Source organism: Rattus norvegicus, chromosome 17 (genome assembly GCF_036323735.1).
Source record: "Rattus norvegicus strain BN/NHsdMcwi chromosome 17, GRCr8, whole genome shotgun sequence".
Classification (NCBI taxonomy): domain Eukaryota; kingdom Metazoa; phylum Chordata; class Mammalia; order Rodentia; family Muridae; genus Rattus; species Rattus norvegicus.
Window position 1 is genome coordinate 60,763,150 of NC_086035.1, and position 5,650 is coordinate 60,768,799.

The 5,650-nt window shown below is 40.6% G+C and overlaps 1 pseudogene; it reads right to left on the bottom strand.

Moving 5' to 3' along the window:
• Positions 1–1,107: 1,107 nt before the first annotated feature.
• On the bottom strand, positions 1,108–2,363 carry Ddx5-ps3 (DEAD-box helicase 5, pseudogene 3; annotated as a pseudogene).
• Positions 2,364–5,650: the final 3,287 nt, after the last annotated feature.

A 5,650-nucleotide genomic window follows, 5' to 3' on the forward strand; every position in this document is an offset into this window, starting at 1 on the left:
TTTTCTATCTTGGTGGGAGAGGTATTTTAAAGGCATTTAATAAGTCAACTTATTTCTCTCTCATGATTTTTTTTCTCAAGCAATATTCTAACTCTTTAAAAGACCTTTAAAGGACCCAAAATGATTCTGTTAACCTGAGTCATGTGTTCTGGATCAAAGGCTCACTGATTCATTATGATGATTCATGACTCATTGGATGAATGAGCCAATCAAATCATATTTCCATTATTTTCTCACCAGATTTTGCCCTTATCTGGATTAATTACAGTGATTAAGTTCTCTGAAAAGTATATCTATTTCTGGTAAAATTTCATTTCATAAACAATACAGAACCAGAATATAATATTCAATAAATCTCTCTCTCTCTCTTTCTTTTAATTCAGTCTTCAAATATCTTTTATTGGAAAGGCCAGGCATTGCCTTCATTTATTGTATTTGAAATCACAGAACAGTTACTTCTGTGAAAGCAGGGCCTGCATTTTTTAGTACAAAACAACCCTAAAAAATTGTTTCCAGAATGTAGAGAAATATCTAACTTAGCAAAAAAAAAGTACACTATAATTACTGCTGCACTGCAGTCATTTCTGCATTTCCCATGTGTCTTAAATAACTTGTCTGATAACACACAATATAAAGAGCAATTATGAAGAACAGACACTTACATATACTTCTAAAATCTTATTTAGACTACTCTGTTGGCATTGGACAGCCAGTCATAGGTGCAACAGCTACGGTAGCAGAAAATATATATTCTTGTTGGTTCATACCATTGTGCATACTTGCAACATTATTTCCATATAGCTAAGTGCTATCATAACCATTCTGGTAAGTCCCTGTTGAATTACCAGTCCTACAACTGGTCTGTATACCAGGTGATACAAAATTTCTTCCAAAGCTTCCATTGGTGTAATTTGGAGCACTGTGAACACCATTCTGAGTCTTAGCCCTCAAATCTCTTTTAAGCTGACTAGGGTAGGCTCTGTTACAGTTTTCTCTGTCTCTAAAGGTATTAAATCCACCCCCTTTGCCTGCAGAGTATCTGTTGTGATGATCATCCTTCATGCCTCCTCTACCCCTGGAATGACCCGAATCTCTGTCTTCGAATAACTATAGCAACTTGGGATTAATTGCTGGATTAGCTTCCTGAAGCACAGAGATGAGGTTGTTTACCTGCTTTATGTTATTGGGTATAAAGAAAATGTATGCAGTGTCTGTTTTGGTACTGTGAGCAGTTCTTCCAATTCGATGAACATAATCCTCTGAGGAGTTAGAGTGGTCATAATTGATGACAAATTTTACATTTTCCACATCTAGCCCTCAGGAGGTCACATCAGTAGCAATTAGAATAGGAACTTTTCCATGTTTGAATTTATTTAGAAGCCAGTCACATTCCTGCTGACTCTTGTCACCATGGATGCCCATGGCAGCCCACCCATCTCTCCCCAGTTTTCTGGTAAGTTCATCACATCTTCTTTTGATTTTAACAAAAATGATGTTTTTATTCTCCTTGTAATTCATGCTCTTTTCCATCAGATGAATAAGTTTTTTCCATTCTTTTTGACATCGTGATACACATCGACAATCTGAAGAATGTTATGGTTTGCACTCAGTTCCAGTGTATCAGTATTGATATGAATGTAGACTTTCAGGAAATCTTTAGCGAGCTGTCTTCTTTTGGCCAAGTTGCCTTCCACATTAGTGTTTGCCTATCAGGTTTTATTGGATCCACCATTTTCCTTATTTAGGGTTCAAAACCCATATTGGGCATCCTATCAGCTTCATCAAGGACAAGGTCAGTTGTTGTTCTCAGATTCATTTTTCCACACTCTAAAAAGTCAATCAGTCTTCCCAGTGTTGCAATACAGATTTCCACACCTCTTTCCAAATCATGAACCTGTGGTCCTTTGGGAGCCACACCAGAGATGCACGTAGACTTCAGCAAAAGCTCTACAACATTCAGCAGTGACTTGGTGCACCTGCTATGCCAGTTCTTTAGTCGGTGGAAGCACAAAGCAAATGTGCCCATCACCTCTCTCTAGGAATGGCTGGTGGTTCTTGTGTACAATGATAGGCAGCAAATAAGATAATGTTTTCCCAGATCCAGTTGGAGCTACTACAACCATATCCAATCCATTGAGAGCAACTGGCCAGCCCTGAGCTGGAATAGCAGTGAATTCAGTGAAGTTCTGTCTTGCAATCACATCTATGACATTTGCAGAAAAGTTTGCTTCATAAAAATTCAGAACAGGTTTTGGACAGTTATGCCCTCTAACTGTAATTTTGTTTCTGCTTTTGTATGTATCTACCTCTTGTGCTGTGCGCCTTACCAAATAAGTCCTTGGGTTTACAGCTCCAGCCCTCATCACTGCCACCCCAAAGGCTTCGCCATCAACTCCTCTCAGCAACTCATTGCAACTGGATTCTCTTTCACTGGGTTCTTCCTGCACACAGCAACCATTGATGCCATGCCTAGTTATTCTAGTGACTGAAACTGTGGCTGGGATCGAGGGTTTGGTGCACCTCAATTTGGAGGGAGTGGAACAGGACCCCACTGTGGAAATCCTGGGGAGAAACAAGTGAAAAAGAAGTGGAATCTTGGGGAGTCCCAAACCCGCGAATCCCGGCCCCCAGCAGCTCTCTGCTCCCAAACCCCGTGGGAGAGAGCCCTCACCACCTGGTCAGGTGGGCACTCATGAGGCTGCAGAGCGGAAGAGACCACCAACACTGCCCACCCCTGCCCACATCCCTGGCCCAAGAGGAAACTGTATAAGACCTCTGGGTTCCCGTAGAGGAGGGCGCAAGAGCAGCAGGACCGCTGCATCTGAGACACTGTCAGAACCTGAAGGGATCTACCGGATAAACAGTTCTCTGCACCCAAATCCCGTGGGAGGGAGAGCTAAACCTTCAGAGAGGCAGACACGCCTGGTAAACCAGAAGAGACTACACTCTGCACACATCTCTGACACCAGAGGAAAACACCAAATGCCATCTGGAACCCTGGTGCACGGAAGCTCCCGGAAAGGGCGGCACATATCTTCCTGGTTGCTGCCACCGCGGAGAGCTCGTAAGCAACACCCCATGAGCAAACTTGAGCCTCGGGACCACAGGTAAGAACAATTTTTCTGCTGCAAGTGACCTGCCTGGTGAACTCCAGACACAGGCCCACAGGAACAGCTGAAGACCTGTAGATAGGAAAAACTACACGCCCGAAAGCAGAACACTCTGTCCCCATAACTGGCTGAAAGAAAACAGGAAAACAGGTCTACAGCACTCCTGACACACAGGCTTATAGGACAGTCTAGCCACTGTCAGAAATAGAAGAATAAAGTAACACTAGAGATAATCTGATGGCGAGAGGCAAGTGCAGGAACCCAAGCAACAGAAACCAAGACTACATGGCATCATCGGAGCCCAATTCTCCCACCAAACCAAACACTGAATATCCAAACACAACAGAAAAACAAGACCTAGATTTAAAATCATATTTGATCATGATGCTGGAGGACTTCAAGAAAGATGTGAAGGACTCCCTTAGAGAAACACAGGAAAACATTAATAAACAAGTAGAGGCCTACAGAGAGGAATCGCAAAAATCCCTGAAAAAATTCCAGGAAAACATAAATAAACAAGTAGAAGCCCATAGAGAGGAGGCACAAAAATTCCTGAAAGAATTCGAGGAAAACACAATCAAACAGTTGAAAATGGAAATAGAAGCAATCAAGAAAGAACACATGGAAACAACCCTGGATATAGAAAACCAAGAGACAAGGAGCTGTAGATACGAGCTTCACCAACAGAATACAAGAGATGGAAGAGAGAATCTCAGGAGCAGAAGATTCCATAGAAATCATTGACACAACTGTCAAAGATAATGTAAAGCGGAAAAAGCTACTGGTCCAAAACATACAGGAAATCCAGGACTCAATGAGAAGATCAAACCTAAGGATAATAGGTATAGAAGAGAGTGAAGACTCCCAGCTCAAAGGTAGAGTAAATACCTTCAACAAAATCACAGAAGAAAACTTCCCTAACCTAAAAAAAGAGATACCCATAGGCATAAAAGAAGCCTACAGAACTCCAAATAGATTGGACCAGAAAAGAAACACCTCCCGTCACATAATAGTCAAAATACCAAACGCACAAAATAAAGAGAGAATATTAAAAGCAGTAAGGGAAAAAGGTCAAGTAACATATAAAAGCAGACCTATCAGAATCACACCAGACTTTTTGCCAGAAACTATGAAAGCCAGAAGATCCTGGACAGATGTCATACAGACCCTAAGAGAACACAAATGCCAGCCCAGGTTACTGTATCCTGCAAAACTCTCAATTAACATAGATGGAGAAACCAAGATATTCCATGACAAAACCAAATTTACACAATATCTTTCTACAAATCCAGCACTTCAAAGGATAATAAATGGTAAAGCCCAACATAAGGAGGCAAGCTATACCCTAGAAGAAGCAAGAAACTAATCGTCTTGGCAACAAAACAAAGAGAAGAAAAGCACACAAACATAACTTCATATCCAAATATGAATATAACAGGAAATAATAATCACTATTCCTTAAAATCTCTCAACATCAATGGACTCAACTCCCCAATAAAAAGACATAGATTAACAAACTGGAGACGCAACAAGGACCCTGCATTCTGCTGCCTACAGGAAACACACCTCAGAGACAAAGACAGACACTACCTCAGAGTGAAAGGCTGGAAAACAACTTTCCAAGCAAATGGTCGGAAGAAGCAAGCTGGAGTAGCCATTCTAATATCAAATAAAATCAATTTTCAACTAAATGTCATCAAAAAAGATAATGAAGGACACTTCATATTCATCAAAGGAAAAATCCACCAAGATGAACTCTCAATCCTAAATATCTATGCCCCAAATACAAGGGCACCTACATACGTAAAAGAAACTTTACTAAAGCTCAAAACACACATTGCACCTCACAGAATAATAGTGGGAGATTTCAACACCCCACTCTCATCAATGGACAGATCATGGAAACAGAAATTGAACAGAGACGTAGACAGACTAAGAGAAGTCATGAGCCAAATGGACTTAACAGATATTTAAGGAACATTCTATCCTAAAACAAAAGGATATACCTTCTTCTCAGCTCCTCATGGTACTTTCTCCAAAATTGACCATATAATTGGTCAAAAATCGGGCCTCAACAGGTACAGAAAGATAGAAATAATCCTATGCGTGCTATCGGACCACCACGGCCTAAAACTGGTCTTCAATAACAATAAGGGAAGAATGCCCACATATACATGGAAATTGAACAATGCTCTACTCAATGATAACCTGGTCAAGGAAGAAATAAAGAAAGAAATTAAAGACTTTTTAGAATTTAATGAAAATGAAGGTACAACATACCCAAACTTATGGGACACAATGAAAGCTGTGCTAAGAGGAAAACTCATAGCTCTGAGTGCCTGCAGAAAGAAACAGGAAAGAGCATATGTCACCTAAAAGCTCTAGAACAAAAAGAAGCAAATCCACCCAGGAGGAGTAGAAGCAGGAAATAATCAAACTCAGAGCTGAAATCAACCAAGTAGAAACAAAAAGGACCATAGAAAGAATCAACAGAACCAAAAGTTGGTTCTTTGAGAAAATCAACAAGATAGATAAACCCT